The 26,191-nt window shown below is 42.0% G+C and overlaps 1 protein-coding gene across 1 annotated transcript in view; it reads right to left on the bottom strand.

The window, feature by feature from the left end:
- The window catches only part of smpd3 (sphingomyelin phosphodiesterase 3), a 236,589-nt gene extending 211,836 nt beyond the window's left edge, over positions 1-24,753 (bottom strand). The window contains exon 1 of the mRNA XM_063066704.1: positions 24,430-24,753. The gene's annotated coding sequence lies outside the window, so the exon portion shown is untranslated. The remainder of the gene's footprint in view (positions 1-24,429) is intronic.
- Between the last annotated feature and the right edge of the window lie 1,438 nt (positions 24,754-26,191).

The raw sequence follows: 26,191 nt of genomic DNA, 5'->3' as shown, positions 1-26,191 counted from the left end.
GGGCCCAAAGGATCATTGGGGACCTGAGTCACCCCAAACACAAACTGCTCCAGGTGCTGCCATCTGGGAAACGGTACTGCACCATAAAAGCCAGGACCAACAGGCTCCAGGACAGCTTCTTCCACCAGGCCATCAAACTACTTAGTTCATGTTGATTCAACTGTATTTCTATGTTATATTGACTATCCTGTTGTACATAATATTTATTATAACTTACACATTACACATTTAGACAGAGGTGTAAAGATTTTTACTCCTCATGTATATGAAGGATGTAAGTAGTAAAGTCAATTCAATTCCCTGTGATTATTTTACATAGTAATACCTCAGCCACACCATTATAATGAATTGGTCTGTATAGACAGGATGCAAGAAAAGATTTTTCACTGTAACTTGGTGACAATAACAAACCAATTTAAATGTGGGAATTGCAGAGTAGTATACAAAGTCAAGGTGCCATTGAGTTACAAGAGCATTTCAGTTACTCTTCATGGTTCACTGCATAAATCTGACTGCTAAAGAGACCAACAGAAGGCTTCTAATTTCACTTCAATGAACCAATTAGCCGTAAACTTATTTGTTTTAATTTAGAAGCTCTTGTTTCAGCCTTCAGCTCTCGATGACATGACACTTTTATCATGAAATGACTTTTTGTTTTACAGATCACTTCAAATAAACTGTTGTACTGGTAACATACATCAAAGTTGCTGGTGAACGCAGCAGGCCAAGCAGCATCTATAGGAAGAGGCGCAGTCGACGTTTCAGGCCGAGACCCTTCGTCAGGACTAGTCCTGACGAAGGGTCTCGGCCTGAAACGTCGACTGCACCTCTTTCTATAGATGCTGCTTGGCCTGCTGCGTTCACCAGCAACTTTGATGTATGTTACAATAAACTTATGCCTGTTTGGTCCTGCCCTTAATCTAACCATCCTCTTGTTCTACATGTATGTGAAGAGCGCTTTGGGGTTTTCCTTAATCCTACTCGCCAAGGCCTTCTCATGACCTTTTCTCGTTCTCCATTCTTAAGCTCCTTCCTGGCTACCTTGTAACCCTTATGAGTCAGGTCTGAGTCTGTTTCCACAGCCTTGAGTATGCTTCTTTCTTCCTCTTGACCGTATGTACCACATCTTTTGTCATCCATGGTTCCCTCACCATCCATCTTTTCCCTGTCTCAGTGGGACAAACCTATTCAGAACTCTACACTTGCTCCCTAAATAACCCTTATATTCCTATTGTGTGCAATGAGTACATCTGTTCCCAATCAATGGTTCCAAGTTCATGTCCAATAACATCATAATTTGCCCTTCCCCAATTAAATACTTTTTTCCATATCATCTACTCCTATGCTTCTCCAAGGCTATGTTAAAGGTCAGGCAGTTGACTCCAAAGTGCATACCCACCAAGAGATCTGTTACCTGACCAGGTATATTGCCTTGTACCAGAGCCAGTATGGCCTCTTCTCTAGCTGGCCTGTCTACTATCAGGAATTCTTCCTGGACACGCTTAACAAATTACACCCCATCTATACCTTCTGAACTGAGGATGTGCCGTTCAATATTAGGGAAGTTGAAGGGTCTTGGCCCGAAACGTCAACTGCGCCTCTTCCTATAGATGCTGCTTGGCCTGCTGCGTTCACCAGCAACTTTGATGTATGTTGCTTGAATTTCCAGCATCTGCAGAATTCCTGTTGTTGTACTGGTATACGACCTACACTAAACAATAATCATTACACTTAATCTGTGGTTCATGACAGAATTGTGATGAGACTCTTCAACATCAGAGACATTATATAAATTCAGCCATTACTTTTACCACTCTGCCCCATTCACACTCAAAGCAGTTGCTGGAACATCAGCTGAAAAATAACAATAACATCTCTTTAGATACTACAAATATCAATGGCAGGAAGGCTCTTACAGGTGTGTAGGAATGACTCACGTCAGGTTTTCTGCACTTTCGCCGATGACACAACTGTTTTTGGCAGAATCTCAGGTGGTGATGAGGAAGTGTAATGGAGTGAGACAGGTAAGTCAGACAGTTGAGTGCTGTGGCAGCAACTTACCTTACACTCAACATCAGTAAGACCAAGGAATGGATTGTGGACTTCAGGAAGGGGAAAAAAATTAAGAGAACACAGAGCAGTCCTGATTGAGGGGTCAGCAGTGGAAAGAGTGGGTGGCTTCAAGTTCCTAGGTATCCACATCTGAGATCTATCCGGGGCCTAACATAATTGTGCAATTACGAAGAAGGCACGCCAATGGCGATATTTCATCAGGACATTCAGTATGTCACTAAATTTCTACAGATATACCATGGAGAGGATTCTGACTGCACACACAGGATCGTATAAAGCTGCAGAGGGTTGTAGACACAGGCTGCTCCACCGTGGGCACCAGCATCCCACCACCAGCGACATCTTCAAACGGCGATGCCTCGAGAATACAACCACCACCATGAAGAGCTCTCACCATCCAGGATCTGCCCCCTTCTCATTGCTACCATCAGGGAGGAGGTACAGGAGCCTAAAGAGCCACACCCAATGTTTTAGGAACAGCTTCTTCCCCTCCACCATCAGATTTCTAAAGGGTTCATGAACCCATAGACACCACTTCCTATTTTGCTGTCTTTCTGAACTATTGATATATAACTTTCTGTAACTTGTAGTGACTTTTATGCACTACACCATTCTGCTGCTGCAAGACAACAAATTTCATGACATGCCCGAGATAATAAACCTGAATGTGGCTCTGCATTATTTTGTGTTCTTTTTGTTTTGCTTCGACTTGGGCTCTTGGGCAGGGTTAATATCTCTATTTCTATCTGCAGATTCTGTGAATTCCTGGTACTAAAGCTGGGAAAATGAAGCAGTAAGCTGTCTATTTTTAACTACTCGACATACTCTATGCCCATGCTGTCCGAAATGGGCAAACAGTGAGTCACAGGGTGACAGCTATGGGGGGTTTTGAGGAGGAGTTAATAGGGAGAAAGAGCTTCCATTGATATGGGGGAGGTAGGTCCAAGAAGACTAGGGAGCTGTGATAGTCTGGAAGACACAGATTGAAAGATGGTAAAAGCAGTGTGGTAGAAACAGGATGGTAGAAACTTTCAAATGGGCAATATGTAAATGGAATAGAATTGAAAGGCTGTAGGGAAAGAGCAGAGGAAAAGGACTATTTGTACAAAACCTCAAGAGAGTATGAACATATAAAGCATATAAGCACCTCTCTAATCATAAATCCACAAATAAAAATATTTCCACCGGGCTCGTGGAAAAAAAGCAGCAAGAGGTTCTCAATTCTGAGCATAATGCTAGTCTTTTGTAAGTTATATTCTTCAGTTAAAATTTCTCATTGTGTGAGCTAGACTTAACCTGCTTTTGACACCTGGAAGTTTCAAATACCTTTCCTTGTCATGGGACTGTTAAACTGAATGGTTCTTTCAAAGATTTTTAAGGTGCTGCTGAATTCAAACAAAACATTCAGTTGTTCTCAATAAAGAACTTCTTTCCCAGAACAAAACTTTTGAACAGAGGACCACTTTTTTCTGTTCATGGGCAAAATTTAAGAGGTATTTTTCAACAGTATAAATTTCCCTGGCTGCACCCTATTGCTATGTAACTAAAAATACCCAAAGGAAGGGTTTTGAAAGATAATCAGTGTAGGGCTGAAAGCTGTTAGTGAGTGTGAATGTCGCTGTAAAATGGGTGAAGGGGAGAGGGAATGGGGGAAGAATGGGTGAAGGGGGAGAGGGAATGGGTGAGGGGGAGAGGGAATGGGGAAGAATGGGTGAGGGGGGAGAGGGAATGGGGAAGAATGGGTGAGGGAGGAGAGGGAATGGGGGAAGAATGGGTGAGGGGGAGAGGGAATGGGGAAGAATGGGTGAGGGGGGAGAGGGAATGGGGAAGAATGGGTGAGGGGGAGAGGGAATGGGGAAGAATGGGTGAGGGGGAGAGGGAATGGGGGAAGAATGGGTGAGGGGGAGAGGGAATGGGGGAAGAATGGGCAACAGCTGCAGCTTCATCGTCACACATGCATTAGGAGTTGGAGTCTGAGCATCAATTAGCACTTGATCTGGTCAAGTGGAACATGTGTTACAACACTAATCATTAGGAAGCACATTTTAGAAAACAAAGAGTAACCACATGCTTCAAATGCACATACAGATTTGGATATAATACTGTGCCCCAGCTGAATAGCCCTGGGATTGAAAAGCAAGGTTTAGCAATTCTATACCGAGTTCCTGTCTTCCCTGGTGGTATGAAATCCTCAAATGTTTAGGGTTAAGTTTATGGCCAAGGAAAATGATCCATTTCAACATCAAGGACAGGAAGTTACAAATAATAAACACAAGAGATTCTGAGGGTGCTGGAAATCCAGAGCAACACACACAAAATGCTGGAGGAACTCAGCAGGTCAGGCAGCATCTATGGAGAAGAATCAACGGGCAACATTTTGGGCTGAGACTCTTCATCGGGGCGGGAAAGGAAAGGAAAGGGGAAAGTGCCAGAATAACAAGGTGGGGTGAGGGGAAGGAGAGAACAAGCTAAAATGTGATGATGGGTGAAGTTAGGTGGGTGGGGGAGGGAGGATTCGGTAAGAATCTGGGAGGTGGTCATTGGGAAAGGCAAAGGGCTGGAGAAGAAGGAATCTCATAAGAGAGGAGAGTGGATAATGGAAGGGGGGCACTGGGGGAGGTGATAGACAGGTAAAGAGAAGTGGTAAGAGGCCAGAGTGGGGAATAAAAGAAGAGGGAAGGGGGAGGAGAAAAAATACCAGGTTAGAGAAATCAATATTCAAGTCATCAGGTTGGTGGCTACATACAGTAGATGAAATTTGAGGTGTTGCTTATCCAGCCTGAGAGTGGCCTCATTGCTGAAGAGGAGGACACCATGAATGGGAATGGGGATAGGAATTTAAATGTTTGGCCGCTGGGATATTCTGCTTTTTGCAGATGCCACTGTTTACGTTGGGTCTCACCAATGTAGAGGAGGCCACATTGGAAGCACTGGATACCGTAGATAACACCAATAGATTCGCAAGTGAAGTGTTGCCTCACCTGGAAGGACTGCTTGGGGCCCTGAATTCAAGTGAGGAGGGAGGTGAATGGGCAGGTGTAGTATTTCTGTCGCTTGCAAGGATACATGCCAGGAGGGAGATTAATAGGGAGAGATGAATGGACAAGGGAATCCTGGAGTGACAAAATCCCTGCGGAGGGCAAAGGGTTGGGGTGGAGCTAAAGGTGCTTTTGGTAGTAGGGTCTCACTGATGATGATGAAGTTGTGAAGAATGATGTGTTAGATGTGGAAGCTCATGGGGCGGTAGGTGAGGACAAGAGGAATTCTATCCCTGTTAAGGCAGTGGGAGGACAGGGTGAGCATGAATGTTCAGGAAATGGAGGTGATGCTGGTGGGGGCATCAACAATGGTGGAGGAAGGAAAATCCCTTTCTTTGAAAGAGGGGAACATCTCTGATGTCCTGGACAGGAAAATTTCATACTGGGAACAGATATGAATGAACTGAGAAAAGGGAATAGCAGTTAGGGTGGGAAGAGGTATATTCAAGATAACTTGAATCAGAAGCTTTATTAAAGATAAATTTATTAAAGATATCAGTAGACAGTTTGTCTCCAGAGATGGAGGCAGAGAGATCGAGAAAGGGCAGAGAGGTGCCAGAGATGGACCAAGTGAACTTAAGGACATGTATTATGTTCTACAGACATTAAACATGTCTAATATATTTGCATAGATATATAAACCAACAAATATCATTGGCCTTATCCAAGACGGTGATGAGTCTGCATACAGACGGGTGGTGGAACGGGTGGTCCTGTGGTGTGTTCAGAACAATCTGGAGCTAAATACGCTCAAGACTGTGGAGATGACAGTGGACTTCAGGAGGAGCCCCCCAATACTCCCCCCACTCACTATACTCAACAGTATTGTGTCTACTGTGGAGACCTTCAGGTTTCTGGGTGTCACAATCTCCCAGGACTTGAAGTGGACACCCAACACGGACACTCTTATCAAAAAGGCTCAGCAGAGGTTGTATTTCCTACGTCAACTCAGGAAGTACAACCTGCCTCAGGAGCTGCTGATTCAATTCTATTCAGGAATAATCCGGTCTGTCCTCTGTTCGTCCATCACTGTCTGGTTTCGATCAACTACCAAACAAGACAAGAATAGACTCCAAAGAACCGTCAGGGCTGCAGAAAGGATTATTGGTGTGAAGCTGCCCTCGATCCAGGACTTATATGCATCTAGAGTCAGGAAGCAAGCAAGCAGCATCATTGTAGACCCATCACACCATGGACATCACCTGTTCCAACTCCTTCCTTCTGGTGGGCGCTTTAGATCACTGTATGCCAGGACAAATAGGTACAAGAACAGTTTCTTTCCGTATGCCATCAGTCTTATGAACACTTGAATTTTAGTCTATTATAAACCAAGTCCATCTGTACATACATAGGTATACCTCATTGTATATAGTTCACGATTATTTGCACTATTGTTTGTTTGCTTTTTGATTCTGTACAGCAAGAGCTCAGGGAAACCGGCATCAAATTCCCTGTATGTGCCCACATACTTGGTGATAATAAAGGATTCTGATTCTGATATACCACTCTCCAACTAGTTCAAAGTTGCTAAACTTACAACTTTCAATCATATATTTACTCACCCACATTTAGGTGCAATTATTTAAGAAAAAAAACATAAATACATTCAGCAAAAATGTCTGCATAGGGGCTAGCTAATGGATATATAAGATCGTCTCTGCACAAAAATTAATATGTTGACAAACAATACCACTATAAGCAAATAAGTAATCACAGTGCAGTCACCCATCAATTATCGTTCGCATATTTCCCCCATCTGATGCACATTCTAATGTATATATAGGAGATAATGCATTTTGAATAGGGGGATTAATTCTTGGCAGTGGATTGACACACTGTGCAGGAGCGTCCTACTTTGGCATCAGCTAGTTATGTTCTGCTGAATGACTACAGCTTTCTCTAAAATGATAAATAGAAATCTATGTAGGTACAATTAAAGTGCTTCCCTTAGAGGCACATGTTATTGACATGTTATTAGCAGGCACATCCTGCCTAATGGACCACATCTGAAACTGTACACTGTATCATTTAGAACTTCCACGAATCGAACCATCAAGCAGTAAAAAAAACACAAGAAGGGTTTGGAAAGTGAAAACAAATCAGCAAATACTGGTTTATTTGTGAAATGAAAGCTTTGACATTTGAGAAGTTGGCTCTCTAATCAAAGTGATTCCTAATTGCTGACATTCACATGGCTGGATTGATCTCCAAAAGATGTTAATGCACGGAATACTTCAAGCTGCACGTTGTCTTTTTTAATTCATTAATCTGATACAAGTCTCGCTGCAAGGATAGTATTTATATATCATTAAAGGTGATCTGGCTTCTTGAAGAGTCGCAATCTGAATAGTAGTGGTACTTCCACAAAGGTTATTTATGATGTTCCAGGGCTTTGCCTGAGCAAGATGAAGGAATGACGATACATTACCCAAATGGCCTGTCTCTGTGCTGTATGATTTGCTGAGCCTATAGATGAGACAGAACAATGGAGAGAGATCCAGGAAAATCAAGAGTACTACTAAAGAAAGGAATACATAGACACAGGAGAGAAAAGTGTGGTTTACATCGGGAAACTTGCTACCCTCTTGGATGAGGACTCTTGTTAATTAAAAAGGACAAGACTGAACTATGAATAAATGCTTGACTATTGTTTTCTTTGATACAGCTGAGGTGCCCATTTCTTAAAATAAGGAAATACGGGACAGAAGACTAAACTAATTCCACTTTGATATTTTTTAAATAAGGAAATATTGGACAGATTTAAACTAATTCCGTTTTGATATGGAATTCCTGTGGCTATTCAGCTATTTAGCTCAGTGCTCTATAATGCACTAAATTGAAGTTGATAAAGTTCTCGTGCTTTTTTTTTGCACATAGACACAAATTTAATCCATCTAAACGAAAGATTCTGGTTCTCTGCAGATTGAGGTGAGAACTGTCATATTGTTTCCTTGTTTGCTGGAGACAGTGGAGGGTCGGGAAGAAGCAGTGGATGATCAGTGGAAAGTCAAGAAGACCAATAGAAAGGCAGCAGAGAGGCAGATCTTCTCAGCTACGTTATACTTCATTTTTGAAGGCTGGGCATCTAACATTTAATCAACTGGCACCAACATCTTTCTCATTGTAAAACATAATAAAATTCAGCAAAATAATCAACAAACATTAAAAAGAAAATGAAAGCAAAACTTGCTGAAAATGCCTGGCAAGAATGCCAGGAACTAAACAACTTTGCAAGTGTGAAAATTAAATATTGATTTGTCTTTTCCTGAAGCAACTGACTCATGCTTTTTTTTTGTAATGCAAGGTCTGCTTTTCAATGACGTTGCCATTTTTATGTATGGGAAAAGCCAGAGAACATCAGCAATCAATTAAATTATGGATGGCACAAGAGCCAAGTCCAGTCCATTGGCACATGGGCATCTTGACAACTAGATTTTAAACAAGAACAAAGCTTGTCCTTATATAGTGTGCTTGGTGTCAAAGGAATACCTTCAAGCAAATGTGACACAAAGAGAGGAAAAATGATCAAAAGCCCTGACAAGGAGGTAAGCTGAAGCACCTTAAAAGGAGGAAAACAAAGTAGAATGATGGAAAGGTTAGAAGAAGAACCAAATGAAGAGAAAAGGTTCCTGAATTGAAGGGAATTCAGGGAAAGGGAAAGATCAGGGCACAGAAGGATCGGGAAACAAAGACATGATTTATAAAGGCATTACTTAACCAACAGCCATTATAGGTTGGTGAACAAAGTGATGATGGACAATGAGACGATGTGAGTTAGGACACAAGCAGGGAATTGTGAATGATGTCAGATTTACATAGGGTAGAGTGGTAGAAGCAAGCCAGGGGAGTTCAGGTCTAAAGTTATCAAAGCTAAGGACGAGGGTTTCAGTGCCTAAGGCACAAGAGTTTTATTGATGTGAATGTGGTTTGATGCTGATCTCAGGGTCAAAATGACGTAAGGGCTAGGAACAGTCTGGTTTAATATCAGGTGCTGATAGAAAGAGGACCAGCACAAATGGCTGGGCAAAGCAGTCCGAGTCAAGCAGCTTGGAAACAGCCCCTTTGGCCTGCCAGGTTCACACTGACTAATGGGCACCAATTTATACTCACCCCATTTTACCTCCCCCATATAACCATAAACAGTGGTCGGATTCCACCACTCACCAAGCCACACACCTTTGTGATGTGGAAGGAAGTCAGGGCCCCCGGGGAAACCCACACAGTCACACAGAGAAGTGTACATAATGGAGGTCAGGACAACACTCTAACCAACTGTTCCCCTTGACCTTCAAAGGTACTACACAAGTGTGATATTTTCCCCTTCATTCCAATCTTTTCAATCTTCCCAGAACCTGTTTCATTCATTGATTAATTAACTGTCATTAAGTTTTTAAGGTGATTTACTAACCAGAAATTCTTTGCTCTTACATTTGTTTTACCACTGAACATATTAACCTTTCTGCTTTATGAAGAACAGGTCCAGGGTATGCAGTTGGCATTTGGTATAAGCACTTACTTAATAGTGTGAACATGGCTTTCAGCACAGTGACAGCGACTTTAAGGATTACAAACTGCAGCTTCAGCTAAACAGCAAGAGCTATCAAGGCTGGGTTACAGCTGAGGAACAAAATTTCCGGGCATTCTCAAGGTTCTGGAATCATACACTCATCCAGAAACACTGGAAGCTGATCACTCTAATGTTGTTGCCTGTCATCAGGGAACATTCTCCGGGTGCTCCGGTTTTCCTCCCACAATCCAAAGATGCACCAGCTGCTAGGTTACCTGGTCATTGTAGATTGTCCCATGATTAGGTTTGGATTAAATCGGGGGAATTGCTAGGTGGCGTGGCTCGAAAATCTGCAAGGGCCTACTGAGTGCTATATCTCAATAATAATAATAATAATAATAATAAATGGTTAAAATCCTGGGATCAGGGATGTTCTACTTCCACATAATTCACTATACTGTAAGTAAAAGATCAAATTGGTAACTTTAATAAAATTTGTTCATACAAGAAATTATGTGCAACTGATCATTATCATACTAACAACCCTTTGTTGCAGCAGTAACCACAGAGTTAGCTTTCTCACTTCAAGTTCAAACTCAAGTTCAACTTCAAATTTACTGGCATTCAACCATACACATGTACACAGCTGAACGAAGCAACGTTCCTCAGAGACCAAGGTGCAAGGCACAGTGCATATATCACATACAGCACATAAAGTAATACTATCACAATGTACTAACAGATATAAAAAGTATTCAGTAGATGTACAAGTTGACATAAAGCGCATACACGATGTATAGTTAACTATACAACAGTATTACCATTACTGGCACTGTCAGAAGTAGTGTATACTGGATGCTAGCAGCTTGTTCTGAAGTCTCACAGCCTGGGCGAAGAAGCTGTTACCCAGCCTAACAGTCTGTGCTTTTATACTGTGGTATCTTCTGCCTGCTGGGAGGAGGTCAAAGAGATTGTGGGACAGATGGAAGTGGTCCTTCACAATGTTGAATGCTCTGCATATGCAGCACTTCTGGTGCACATCCTGAATGGGGGTGGGGGGAAGATAGAGACCCCAATTATTCTCTCAGTAGTCCTTCACAATCCACTGCAGGGTATTGTGGTCAGATTGCATTGCAATTCCCATTGTAGATGGTGAGCAGCTAGTCCGGTCACTCTCAATGGTAGAATGTGGTTTTAAGGGAGGGAGTGAAGCCTCACTCGCTTCAATCTCCTCAGGAAGCACTAAGGGATCAGGTGAGATCATCCATGATGTGCACTCCAAGAAACCTGGTGCTCTGGACTCTCTTCACAGAGCAGCCATCATGGTGCAGTAGGAGGTGGTCAGCCTACAGCTTCCTGAAAATCACAATCATCTCTTTAATCTTGTCCACATTGAGACTCAAGCTGTTGTGCTCACAATTGGCTGTATCTCCTTGTATGTCGACTCATCATTGTTGCTGATGAGGTCAACCACTGTTGTGTCATCAGCAAACTTAATGATGTGGTTAGAACAATACAGCCATTTGCCAGCAGCATGCTAAGCACAAAGCCTGGGGAATGCCGGTGCTCAGATGTTGCTGCCAACACGCATTATCTGAGGTGACAGAAGTGCATGTTGTTGCTTTTAGTAAGGAGAAGATGCTTGGGAAGATGAACGGTCTGAAGGCAGTTAAACCACTTGGACCAGATGGACTACACGCAAAGGTTCTGAAAGAAATAGCTGAAGAGATTGTGGAGGCATTAGTAATAATTTTTCAAGAATCACTAGTTCCTGGAGTGGTTCCAGAGGAATGGAAAATTACAAATGTCACTCCACTCTTCAAGAAGGATGGGAGGCCTATGAAAAGAAATTATAGGCCAGTTAGCTTGACTTCAATGGGTGGGAAGATGTTGGAATCCAATATTAAGGAAGAGGTTTTAGGGTACATGGAGGCATATGATAAAATAAGACCATGAGACCATAAGACATGGTGGAGCAGAATTAGGCCATTTGGCTCATTGAGTCTGCTCCACCATTCAATCATGGCTGATCCTTTTTTCCTCTCCTCAGCCATACTCCCGGCCTTCTCCCTGTAACCTTTGATGCCATGTCCAACCAAGAATCTATCAAGCTCTGCCTTAAATACACCCAACAACCAGGCCTTCACAGCTGCTTGTGGTAACAAATTCCACACATTCACCACCCCCAGCTAATAAAATTTCTCCGCATCTTTGTTTCAAATGGACGCCCCTCTATCCTGAGACTGTTCCCTCTTGTCCTAAACTCTCCCACCTTTCGACATCTAACCTGTCTAGGCCTTTCAACATTCAAAAAGTTTCAATGAGATCCCCCCCTCATCTTTCTAAATTCCAGCATATACAGACCCAGAGCCATCAAACGTTCCTTGTATGATAATTCTTTCATTCCCGGAATCATCCTTATCAACCCCCTCTGAAATTCTACAACGCCAGCACATCAATTCTTGTATGAGAAGCCCAGAATTGTTCATGTACTCAAGGTGAGACCTCAGCAGTGCCTTATAAAGCCTCAGCATCACATCCCTGCTCTTGTATTCAAGACCTCTTGAAATGAATGGTAACATTGTATTTGCCTTCCTCACCACCAACTCTACATGCAAGTTCGCTTTTAGGGTGTTCTGCACAAGGACTCCCAAGTCCCTTTGCATCTCAGATTTTTGGATTTACTCCCTGTTCAGAAAATAATCTGTACAATTATTTCTACTACCAAAGTGCAAGACTGTGAATTTTCCAACACTGTATTTCATTTGTCACTTTCTTGCCCATTCTCCTAATCTGTCTAAGTCCTTCTGAAGCCTACCTCTTTTCTCAACACCACTTGCCCTTCTACCAATCTTTGTATCATCTGCAAACTTGGCAACAAATGCAACTATTAAGTGATCCCAAAACTGACCCCTGTGAACACTACTAGTCACTGGCAGCCAACCAGAAAAGGGTCCTTTTAATCCCACTCACTGCCTCCTACAAATCAGCCAATGCTCTCACCATGCCAGTAACTTTCCTATAATACCATGGGCTCTTAACTTGGTAAGCAGTCTCATGTGTGGCACCTTGCCAAAGGCCTTTTCTAAGTCCAAATATACAACATCCACTGCATCCCCTTTATCTCTCCTATTTGTAATCCCCTCAAAGAATTGCAACTGGTTCATCAGACAAGATTTTCACTTAAAGAAACCATACTGACTTTGTCTTATCTTGACCTGTGCCACCAAGTACACCATAACCTCATCCTTAACAATTGATTCCAACATCTTCCAAACCACTGAAGTCAGGCTAACTGGTCTATAATTTCCTTTCTGTTGCCTTCCTCCTTTCTTCAAGAGTGGAGTGACATTTGCAATTTTCCAGCCCTTTGGCACCATGCCAGAGTCCAATAATTTTTGAACGATCATTACTAATGCCTCCACAATCTCTACTGCTACCTCTTCCAGGATCCCAGAGTGGAGTTCGTCTGATCGTGGTGACTTATGTAGCTTTAGGTCTTTTATGTGTGTTGCTTGAATTTCCAGCATCTGCAGAATTCCTGTTGTTTGCCCTTAGGTCTTTCAGTTTTTTGAGCACCTTCTCCATTCTAATAGTAACTGCACCGACTTCTCTTCTTTCACACACTACAACATCAGGCATACTGCTTGTGTCTTCCACAGTGAAGACTGATACAAAATACTCATTAGTTCATCTGCCATCTCTTTGTCCCCATTATTATGTCTGTGGCCTCATTTTCTAGCGGTCCTATATCCACTCTCATCTCTTATTTTTTGCATACTTGAAAAAGCTTTTGCTTTCCACTTTGATACTGTTTTCTAGCTTGCTTTCATATTTCATCTGTCCCATCCTAATGATTCTTTTAGTTGTTCTCTGTAAATTTTTAAAAGCTTCCCAATCCTCCATCTTCCCGCTAATTTTTGCTTTGTTGTATGCCCTCTCTTTTGCTTTTATATTAGCTTTGACTTCCCTTGTCAGCCACAGTTGTACTATTTTGCCATTTAAGTATTTCTCTGGTTTTGGAAATCATCTAACCTGCACCTTCCTCATCTGTGAAATTATCAGCTTCTCTTGTTCATCATAGACCCTGAACTAGTATCTCTTAGTACAAACACTAGAGATTTTACAGATGCTGGAAATCCAGAGTAACACATACAAAATGCAAGAAGAATTCAGCAGGTAAGGCAGTACCTATGGAAAGGAATAAACAGTCAGTGTTTCGGGCTGAGACTTGATGAAGGGTCAACGAGACATCAGGAGATTAAAATTGAGATTTGCTGATTGTGCTGATAAAACTATTGACAAGAAGTGCTTCAGTGTTATAATTGTTGCCTCTGAATGTGCAGAGATGTGAATAAAGAACTGGAATTTCATCTGTAACACACACAAACTGCTGGTGGAACTCAGCAGGTCAGGCAGCATCTGTTAAAAGGAACGAACAGTCAATGTTTGCATTATTCATCAGAATTGGAAAGGAAGGCAGCAGAAGTCTGAATAAGGTGAGGGGAGGGAAAGAAGGTCGAGCTGGCAGGTGATAGGTGAGACCAAGTGAGTGAAAAGGCAGGTGGGTGGGCTGGGGGGGACGGGAATGAACTAAGGAACTGCGAGGGTATAGGAGAAAGAGGTAAAGGACAAAGGGAGAAAAAATCTAATTAGAGAAGACAATAGATCAGGAGACAAAGAAAAGGAGGAAGGGGACATGAGGGAGGCAATGGACAGGTTAGGAGAAGAAAAATGATAATCAGAGTTAAGGAAAAGAAAAAAGAGAGACGGCAGGATGGGGAGAAATAACAGGAAGCTAGAGAGATCAATGTTCATGCCATCAACTTGGAGGCTACTCAGAGGAAATACGAGGTGTTGTTCCTCTAACCTGATTTTGGCTTCATGACCGTAGAGGATGTCATGGAAGGACAGGCCAGAATGTGAATGGGAAGTCAAATTCAAATGGTGCCCACCAGGGGATGCTGCTTTTCGCAGTGGACAGTAGGAGAGCGCTCAACAATGCGTCTGCATGGGGTCTCGTCAATGTACAGCAGACTGCACTGGCAGCACTGCATACAACAGATGGCCTCCGCAGATTCACAGATGAAGTGTTGCCCCACCTGACAGGAGTGTTTGATGCCCAGAATGGTGGTGAGGGAAGTGCAAGGACAGGTGTAGCATTTGTCACATTTACAGGGATAGATGCCGGGAGGGAGATCAGTGGGGATGGACGAGTGGACAGCGGAGTCATATATAGAGGGGAACTCTATCCTTGTTTTGGCAGGATGTCAACTGTTTAAGATATTTGTAGTGAACAGAAATACAGTATTAAAGAATGATATGAGACATTAAACAAATATTGTGTAAAAAATTTTACATACCAGACATAGAGGGAACCAAAGGTCTAATGAGAATGAGCGATTTAAAATAATTAATATTAACAAAGGCACTGGAGAAATTAAGGTGATTAAAAGCTGACAGATCCCTGAACCTGATGTGCTACATGCCAGGGTTGTAAAAGAGGTGGCTGCACAGATAATGCATATATCAGTGGTGATCTTTTAAAATTCCCTCTGGTCTGGAACTGTCCAGCAGATTAAAAGGTAGCAAATCTAACTCCACTATTAAAATGAAAATAGGGACCAAAAGACCATTAATTCCAGAGAAAATTCTGGAATCTATCAAAAAAATGGTATGCTTTATGTATGTATAAAAATTTGAGCATTCCACGCAATATTTAAAGATTCAAAGTGCAATTGTTATTTGTATGCAGTATACAACTCTGAGGTTTGCCTTCCCACGCACAGCCATCTGCAGGCTGTAGCACTATACCACCCTGATCAAAACTGCATAAAAACAGCAACATATAAAAGGGGTGACCAGAAACCAGAAATATATCATAGCGTGAACTACAGACCATGTCAAGCAAACCTTGCCCAAGACCCATGGACTCTGGCACCATCCTCTGGCGAGAGCAGAGAGCGAGAGCACCTGAGGGAGATGGGAGAGAGGAGAGGGGAGAAGGGAGAGAGAAGAGGGGAGAGGGAGAGAGAGAAGAGGGGAGAGGGAGAGAGAAGAGGGGAGAGGGAGAGAGAGAAGAGGGGAGAGGGGAGAGAGAAGAGGGGATGGGGAGAGAGGAGGAGAGAGATGAGAGAGAAGAGGGGAGAGGGGAGAGGGGAGAGAGGAGAGGGGAGAAGAGAGAGAAGAGGGAAGAGAAGAGGGGAGAGAGGAGGGGAGAGAGGAGGGGAGAGAGGAGGGGAGAGGGGAGGGGAGAGGGGAGGGGAGGGGGGAGGGGAGGGGGGAGGGGAGGGGAGAGGGGAGGGGAGAGGGGAGGGGAGGGGGGAGAGAGAAGATAAGACGAAGAGAGGGGGAGAGAGAAAGGGGAGAGGAGAGAGAGAAAGGGAGGGGGCGAGAGAAGAGGGGAGGCAAGAGATAGGAGGAGAGAGGGGAGAGGAGAGGAGGAGAGAAGAGGGGAGCAGGGAGAGAGAAGAGAGAAGGGGAGAGGGGAGAGAGAAGAGAGAAGAGGGGAGAGGGGAGAGAGAAGGGGAGAGAGAAGAGGAGAGGGGAGAGAGAGGAGGAGAGAGGAGAGAGAGAAGAGGAGAGGAGAGAGAGAAGAGGAGAGGAGAGAGAGAAGGGGAGAGGAGAGAGAGAAGGGGAGAGGAGAGAGAGAAGAGGAGAGGGGGAGAGAGAAGAGGGGAGAGGAGAGAGAGAAGGGAGAGGAGAGAGAGAAGAGGAGAGGAGAGAGAGAAGAGGAGAGGAGAGAGAGAAGAGGAGAGGAGAGAGAGAAGAGGAGAGAGGGGAGAGGGGAAAGGGGGAGTGTAGATGCATTGGACACTCATGCACCTTCTGCTTTTGTCATACTTGATTTCAATCTGCCTCGACAATTTAATCGGCAGCATCGATAAGAAATGGAGTTGATCATGGGTAGTACCACATTTGAAAGAAAAAGTTGAGGGAAATGAAGTGAAAGAAGTAGTTTCGTGAGCCATCTGAAGAATGACACCCTTGGATGCATTGTTTGCCAGCCCCATCTTCTTCTGTTTATCAATATGATGTTATTAAGAGAAACTGGTATTTTGTAAACCTAATTGTCATGTTTTAATAATGTAACAGGGCAGCAGATAAGTGAAGGAATACTGAATATATTTCACATCTTTCCCCACGGTTTTCAGTAAAGTGCTAGATTAATGTTTGTGACACAAAATCTGATGAGGGATAATATATTAATATTAACATAATAAATTAATACAATTAAAGGCTGGTTCAAGGACAATAAACAGAAATTACAAAATAGAACACGAGGGAATCTGCAGATGCTGGAAATTCAAGCAACACACATCAAAGTTGCTGGTGAACGCAGCAGGCCAGGTAGCATCTCCAGGAAGAGGTACAGTCGACGTTTCAGGCCGAGACCCTTCGTCAGGACTGACTGAAGGAAGAGTTAGTAAGAGATTTGAAAGTGGGAGGGGGAGCGGGAGATCCAAAATGATAGGAGAAGACAGGAGGGGGAGGGATGGAGCCAAGAGCTGGACAGTTGATTGGCAAAAGGGATATGAGAGGATCATGGGACAGGAGGCCCAGGGAGAAAGAAAGAGGGAGGGGGGAAAGCCCAGAGGATGAGCAAGGAGTATAGTGAGAGGGACAGAGGGAGAAAAAGGAGAGAGAGAAAAAGAACTCACATATATATAATTAATAATTAAATAATGGATCGGGTACGAGGGGGATGTGGGACATTAATGGAAGTTAGTGAAGCTAATGTTCACGCCATCAGGTTGGAGGCTACCCAGACGGAATATAAGGTGTTGTTCCTCCAACCTGAGTGTGGCTTCATCTTTACAGTAGAGGAGGCCGTGGATAGACATGTCAGAATGGGAATGGGATGTGGAATTAAAATGTGTGGCCACTGGGAGATCCTGCTTTCTCTGGCGGACAGAGCGTAGATGTTCAGCGAAATGATCTCCCAGTCTGCGTCGGGTCTCACCAATATATAGAAGGCCACATCAGGAGCACCAGACACAGTCACCCCATCTGTTCTCGTACCCCATCCGTTTTTAATTATTTATTTTATATACAGTAGATATATATGGTCTTTCTCTCTCACTCTCCTTTTTCTCCCTCTGTCCCTCTCACTATACCCCTTGCCCATCCTCTGGGTTTTTCCCCCCTTCCCCCTTTTCTTTCTCCCCGGACCTCCTGTCCCATGATCCTCTCATACCCCTTTTGCCAATCACCTGTCCAGCTCTTGGCTCCATCCCTCCCCCTCCCACTTTCAAATCTCTTACTAGCTCTTCCTTCAGTTACTCCTGATGAAGGGTCTCGGCCCGAAACATTGACTGTACCTCTTCCTAGAGAAATTACAAAAATTTACTTTTGAGGTTAGCTGGGAGCCAGTAGTTGAGTGCCACTATCACCACCACTGGGTATCGACTTCAATGAAGACCGAGCCTTTTATACTCATGGTTGGTTCTGAACATAATTATATAGTATAATAAGAAGGAAAATGAAAGAAAATGCAAGGGGATACAACAGATTAAGTAAGTGGATAGGAAGACAGCAGATCTGGTGAGATAAAGGGGAAAGAATTGAAATATTTATTTTAAGTGGCAAAAAGGTTTAAGCATTGGTACTCAAAGGGATACAGTTAACCCTCCACACAATCAGGTTCAGGAACAGCTTTTACCCCTCAATCATCAGGCTCTTGAACCAGTGGTGAGAACTTCATTCACCTCATCACTGATCTGTTCCCACAACCAATGAACTCTCTTTCAAGGACTCTTCATCTCATGTTCTTGATATTTATTGCTTATTTATTTATTATTTCTATTTCTTTTTTTTGTATTTGCACAGCTTGTTGTTTGTCCGACCCATTGGGTATGGTCTTCATGGATTCTATTATGGTTCTTGGATTTACTGAGTATGCTGCAAGAAAATGACTCTTAGGGTTGTATATGATGACATAGATGTACTTTGATAATAAATTTACTTTGAAGTTTGAACAAATTAGTTTAAAGAATATATTCAGAGATGCAAATCTTGCCTCTCTGGTAAATGCAACAGCCTTTTCAACAGCAAGATCCAACTACTTAACATGAAATTAATGAGAGTTGCTTTGTCAAAGCAAATCTTGATGGGAGGAAGTCCAAGAATTGTGTTCATGTTTGGGCTTTGATTCCTGCACGTTATGTTGGTTTCCAGAGGCTCCCACAGCATGAAGCTTTCAACTAAACATATAGAAATATTCTGCTTACTATTTTCTTACTGAAATAAATAGTCTTGAATAGTCAGGAATCCAAATGCAGATTGATGACTGGTTGTAGAACAAACTCGTTCAATGAGCAAGGTTATCAGCAGGCTTTCAGTTGTCTGCCAATTTAATCATTCATCCCCCTCCTGTTCTATATTTTTTTATGTACTCTGTTCCAAAGGTGCTCAATGTTACAGCCTTACAGACTCCACAATTTCAGACAATCAGTTAATCTGGTCTAGTATCTCACATTTCCAGCATTCATTTTTCCCCCTTTTGTGGCAACTTCAGATTCCATTCCTCTCCTTCTAGTTACTACTTCCAAAGGCACATCTTTCACTGACTTGTCTTTTGCTTATCACTAAGCTTTCAACCACCCTCTGTTTCAGTTAGCTTCACTGTCAACTTTGTCATTAAATCTCAGCTTCACTTTTGTTCTTATCTTCTTCACTTCCTTTTTGTTATGCTCTACTCCCTTCCTCCTATAATTTAAAACATTTTAAAAATGTCTAACATTCCCAATTCTGATTAAAGGTGTTTGACCTGAAATGCTAATTCTATTTTTTTCCATAGATGCATCCTATCAGACCTGCTGAATATTTCCAGCAGCTGTAGTATTTTGCTGACAGAACCTTACAGTTCTCCTCATTATACTCCATCCATCATCTTCCTACTTACTAAGCTCAATAGATGAGAAACCAACTAAAAATTGGAGAATGATTTAAATAGTTAGTTTTGTCAGGCCTTGACAACTTTATGTTTAACTTGCACTTAACAAAATTGCCTCAGAAGCCAAATGACATGCAACATAATTACAAATTTCAAACACGACTACAAAGTCTTTAATGTTGAATTAAATGGCTTTTTTTACAATGTTATTATTCAATTAATACTTACTTACACCATTCCAGATTGTCTTCTCCCATTGTTAAATGGGAGCCATACTCACACACAAAGTATAACCAATTCTGTACTATAAAGGATGACATTAGTTTATTCTTCAGTATAATCTATAAAAATGTAATAAATTGAACCAGGCATATAGTATTTGGTTTTTCATCCCATCTCTGCCATTCAATAAGACAATGGCTGTGCTTTTACGTCAATAGCACTGTCCAAATGCCCAAATTCCAGAGGCCATAAATATACAAAATATTCCTGGTGCAATCACACCAGCATCCTTAGTAACTAGAGCAAGACATCTCTACTCATATTCAAATTCACTTGCAAACTGTACATCAACCTTTCTATTGCTCAGTGAACCTGAATATTGACTCTCAATGATTTATATAAAAGGACATGATGACTCTCACTTTCTTATTTTTTGACCATACTTGAAATATGTGCAATGGAGACCTTATTTGTTCACATTAATTTGGTGTGGTATGTTCTTACCCATTCATTTAATATATCTATATCCTTCAAAACCTCAGTGTATATTGTCAGAAATTGTGGATATATGATGCCTGATATATCCTCATTAGAATCATTGACATAGTCTATAAATGGCTGAGACTCCAGCACTGATCCCTGCACTCCCCTCTGGTCCCTTCCAATGCAAAAATAACACATTTATTCTTAAGCTGTTGTCTTGTTATTACATAAACTTCAACAAATGCATCACATCAGTTAGTTCATCTTTACCTTTTTTACCAGTTACAACCTCAGATAACTTTAACAGATTTTTCAAACATGTTCTCCTTTTTGCTTACCCATGATGATGCTGCTCAATCTTATTATTTTCCAAGTATCCTGTCATAATAATAAATTCCAGCAATCCCTTACTGCTTCCATCAGTTGGAATTCCATTGTTCTTTAAGTTATTCCAGTGTTTTCATTTCCACTATCGTACATATTTTGCACATCCATTCTCTAAATGAAGAGGTTTCAATGTGAATTCAAAACCACCAGTCACTGCTCTGATTCATGATTCACTTGTCCTCATTTGAATCAATATTCAGAATCTTCTCTGTCTAGTCTGGACGTCTTTAGTTTTATTTAATAAAAATGAAAGATGCTTTTCACCACTGGAATTCTATTCTGCAATAAATTTTCAACCATTATTTATACTCTGCCTCCACAATGCTGCATGTAACTCTCCAAGTGAACATTTTGACTAGTGTGCAGTCATGTGTCTACAGTGTACACTGGTCACTAGCCTAATAGAAGTGCATATAAATTGGAAGAGGAAACTGAATGAAAAAAAGCAAATGGTGTGTGCAGTGAATTGAAAGGAAATGAATATAATGATGCAATAACTAAGGGAAGTCATGAACTACTAAACATTCTGTGGAGTTGCCATATTTGTGGTTATAACCAAAACTACCTGTCAGATTTCACAACCTTCATGCATCATATATTAAAAGCAGAGGAGAGAGAAGTCCTGATACCAGTAATGGAAACCAAAAATTATTTAAAGAAAGTTTGAGGATAATGAAAATGCCACTTATATTTGGTTAGACAATGGTGCTGAGAACTAAGCTGAATCAAAAGGATGAAACTTGTGGTGAACTGTCCCAGAAGATTTTTAAAAATTGTAATCCATTGCAAACATGAAGAGTATTTTTTAATCCATTAACCTTCATAAATCCCCAGGGATCCAGCTGCAAGTATCTAGTCTATGTTCTTAGATGACAAAAAAAAAAGGAAAATTAGAGAAATATTGAAATGGTCAATACATCCTCTCCAAAGACATAATTTAGAAGAGTTCACAGTACATCATGTTATAGAGACAAAAAGTCTCTGAAATATGAGACACTATTTGCCAGATACTCTTTAATAACCAAAATTAATTGCATTTGCAAAATGGTAGTAAGTAAAGCAATATCACTCAAAACTGAACTCTGAAGCTCAGAAATTCTAGCCCTAGCTATACTGACGCAACCTTATGACTGCCAATTATGTCACCTCATTTAAGGTTGAAAAATCAGAATTGATCTTATTTTATTATGGTCATCGTTCTTCTGTCATTTTATGTCAGCAATCAGCATTGTAGCTTTTCTCTTTATGGCCTGAATGCCTTTGTTGTGCATCTTGTAGCACCGGGTGTGCACTAACCCGGGAGTGCACACTTGTAAATGGAATTCCTTCCACAAGTTCAAATTCAAAGTCATTAAACTTTTATTGTTACTCCAGAAGTTATTGGACGGGTTAGAAGTTCCGAATAAGAATTTCCTATTCATGCTTAATTCTAAATAGGATCCCAGCACCAGCCCCTGGGTCGATTCGTCCCCTTCTCGCCACCCAGATGGGTGCCCCTCAACATGAATTGTTTTCTATCCTCTGACTGGTTTATAATTCATTCCCATGCGAACCCTAATATCGTCGAGTTTAACTAGTAGAGTTTCTTCCCTTCTCGATATACATATTCGTCATTTTTTTTGGTGTAAGCTCTACGTTCCTAACTGAACTTTCTTAAATGACAATACCTCAGCAACCCAACAAAAGTTCCAGCAGCATTTTTCACTTTCACTGTTTTGGGAGGCAGACGTTCTTCAGACAATGGATACACAGTATCTTAGAATACTAATGTTCGTAGTTGGTAAGCGCGGCATTTTCAGATAGTTGCAGTAAATTATTGAATTTCCTTTGACAGGCTAATACTCTCCCGGGGCGGGGGGCGGGGTACAGAGACCCAGGGGCACGGCTATAAAAACCCGACGCGGGAGGAAGATAAAGAACGCGGACTCCGAGGGATTCATTCTTCACTCGATCGGAAAGTCGCCAGCGCCTGCCCCCTAGCGGTGTGAACGCCGCCAGAGTGTGCAGAAGGACAAAGAGCAAGAAATCAAATTCAAGCTGGATACAACTTTCTGCAAGAGTCCAAGTTAGATGGGCTTCAAGTCCAAGGAGGCGTTTCTCAGACAATTACGATTGCCTCTATTTTCATTCCATCCAACGCAAGGTTAGGGAGGAAATTAAAACCAATTGCAATTTGAGGGCAAGTGCGAGTCCATTGGGGTCCATGATAGACATGGAACGGGTCGGGGGTAGAACGGGGAAACAAATTTGCCAGATAAATAGAAAAATGACCGTGGCCGCAGTGTGATCCCGGGTGGAAGCCATGGAATAGTTTCTGGATAAAACAATGCAATGACATCCATTGCAAGAAGTTAAGCAGCTACACTACTACGACCTCTCAAAGGATTCCCTATTTTATTTTACTCTCTGGGCAGATAACGAGGTAGACGAAATGGATAGGTGCTAAAAAAATAAAGACACTTCTCCGGGAATGATTTTTTTCTTGGCAGAAATGGTAGCGATACTGATCACCAAGGGGAGTAATAGAAACGCAGAGTTGGATGGCATAGCAAAGTCAGTATAGAACAAAGAGCGAGGAGGATCAAAGAGTAAAGGAGACAGAGAATAGGCGCCGGGGTGAAAAAAAAACACAGAAAAGACAGAGACAATGTAGAAAATAAATTCTATCAAACAAAAACAAACAACATCAATTCTACAACTCTTGACTTTGCCAACTCGTATGGAGATTGTCGCACAGTAGGAAACTAGGGCTTTGGCAACGCCCTGGATGCAAAGCAGGGTACCAAAAGGTTGCGAGTGGAAAGAGGTAATGCAAGTGCCACAGCCCCTCTGATAAACACAACGCCTTATAGGAATATAGACCGATAATATAATACAGTAATATAGACCGATAATATAACAACGCCTTATAGGAATATAGACCGATAATATAATACAGTAATATAGACCGATAATATAACAACGCCTTATAGGAATATAGACCGATAATATAATAATGTAATAATAACGCCTTATAGGAATATAGACCGACAATATAATACAGTAATATAGACCTATAATATAACAACGCCTTATAGGAATATAGACCGATAATATAATACAGTAATATAGACCGATAATATAACAACGCCTTATAGGAATATAGACCGATAATATAATAATGTAATAATAACGCCTTATAGGAATATAAACCGACAATATAATAACGCCTTATAGGAACATAGACAGACAATATGAAAGGATTTTTAAAAACGAGGATGATAATCAGCCATTCCCACAGCACAGAAAATGTACAAAGGCAGTTCCCTCAAGGGAACAGCAGACCCACCCCAACGGCCACGTACCTCGATCACTGTGTTGGGCATTGTGCACTAGATATTATACAACACATGTAAGCCTTCTGTTCAAATAAAATACAGTATAGCCCCGGGCTCATCGCGTAACAACATTCCATTTGCCACGTCCCAACACAATAAACAGGAGAACCCAATGTGCACCGATTATTTCTTTATGCTAGTGCGTGCGGGCTTCAGGGAAATACAGTCTGCCAGATTTCATTGACGAAAATAGACTTACACTTACACATCAAAATCCTACATTCAGATATAGTCTTTCCCCGTATACATCGTTAACACGATTTATTAAAATGTGATTTAATTACACTCTACTCATAAAAGCAATTTTCAACCTGCACGTGTGAAAAATTAAAAGAGAGCTGAAAGGAGGGTTACAAGTGCAAGTTCGCTTGTCTTTACCGACAATACAAGTCTAGGCAATCCGCGAGTGAGAAAAGAAATTTCAGTTGGTAAAGAAAAATACAGTACCTCGTGAAGAACCAAGTCTTCGGTCCGGCCGCTGTGTTATAAACCGTCTGAATGTAGAAGAAACCCAGTTGCTACTATAATTATATATGTTTGGTAAGAGCCAAACAGACTACGGCTGTACTTCGAAATTCTGCTACAGATTTATTTGATTCAGCTCAGAGTCAACCACAATCATACTTTTTGTGGCGATAAATCAGCTCCAAATATTTCTTCCACTACCGCCCCGTTGTATAATTAGCGGGGATTAAAATTGCGGTCACAGCTGGCAATTTCTGTACCAGTGCTAGAATATAATCTGTGTTAAATTCGGCTTGTTTCTGGTTGCATTTCCTATGGGCTAAATGCAGTTAGTAATTGATATATTATGGTCGACCCCCCTCTCTAATTTAATTATTGAGCAGCCGGCAATCAACCAACTCCCAGTGTTCAGTACATCCTGTGATTGCACATAGCAAGCTTGAGGTTTAGTTTCCTTGGCGGGACACAGCTAGTCTGATGTGGCTGAATACAACCTCTTATAGTAGGTCCCTGTATTTTGTGGTGCCGCTCCGACTCGCAGTCTGTGAATTGATTGCATGCTTGCTCTCACCCCCCCAACCCAACCCAACCCACCCCAACCCACCCCACTCCACCCCACACTTGCAGCACCACCCAGCTGCTGAACAGCTCCGCGTCATGACGCCATCGCACCCAATTTCGACGCCAGCTCTCACAGTACCAAACGCGCCTGCGCCAAAGCCGGAGCCATTGTGGGAAAAGAAGGCGCTGTACGATGGACTCCTCACGCACCATAGCCTTCACTGCGATGTGGCGATAATGTTCCTTCTGCATCGTGTGTTTTTGACTGAAGAAGTCAGGCCAGTTTTCGACGCAGTCGGAATATTGCCTTAACCTGGCAGGCTAGCTGGCCGGCGCATGCGCGGCAGGTGGTGGGTGCGGTTCGCGGGAGAGCGGGAGCTGTCCTTACCGTGGTGCTGAACTCGCCTACGAGTAACGGGTTCCAGAGCTTCTTCCCCCAAAGCAACGGGTGGCCCGATATTGCCGCAGCCGAGAGATCAAGCACCCTGTCTGGTTCCATTGTCATTGCCGCAGCTCCATCTAAAATCTACAGCATTTCCGAGTGCAGTTATGCCCAGTACAACCAGGAGAAAGAAACGAATTATTAATCAAAAAAAGGAGCGTACCACCAGTTAACCATCACTATAAGCCGAATAGCTAATGGGATGTAGCTCTTATCGGGGATAGGAGGTAACAGCCACTCTTGCTGTTACTAAGTTTAATTTTATCGTTGTTGCGTTACAGCTGAAAGTAATGGTAAAGTAAAACCCTAGAAAAGTTTCTTGAAGAGTCCCTTCTGACTAATAAACCAATAGTATTGCTGGGGGAGGGATTCATAATTTAAAAATCAGGTAAATTAATAGCTAGTATTTTATAACTGGTAAAAATGACCACTTTTCATCAGAACCATTAAGTCAACGTGCTCAAATTAGGAGTAATATGTTGAGATATGATTAACAGATAGAAAAATAGAAGTAATATCAATGCAAACACGAGGAAATCTACAGACGCTGGAAATTCAAGCAACACACACTAAAAATGCTGGTGAATGCAGCAGGCCAGGCGGCATCTATAGGAAGAGGTACAGTCGACGTTTTGGGCCGAGACCCTTCATCAAGACTCAACTGTAGGTTGGGTGGTTGTGGGTCATGGAGTGCTTCAGTGATCACTATTTTATCAATAATTTGGATGTGAGTTTCAAGTA

Source organism: Mobula hypostoma, chromosome 14 (genome assembly GCF_963921235.1).
Source record: "Mobula hypostoma chromosome 14, sMobHyp1.1, whole genome shotgun sequence".
NCBI classification, from domain to species: domain Eukaryota; kingdom Metazoa; phylum Chordata; class Chondrichthyes; order Myliobatiformes; family Myliobatidae; genus Mobula; species Mobula hypostoma.
The sequence above is the reverse complement of the archived record's forward strand: the minus strand, read 5'-3'. Positions and strand labels throughout refer to the sequence as shown.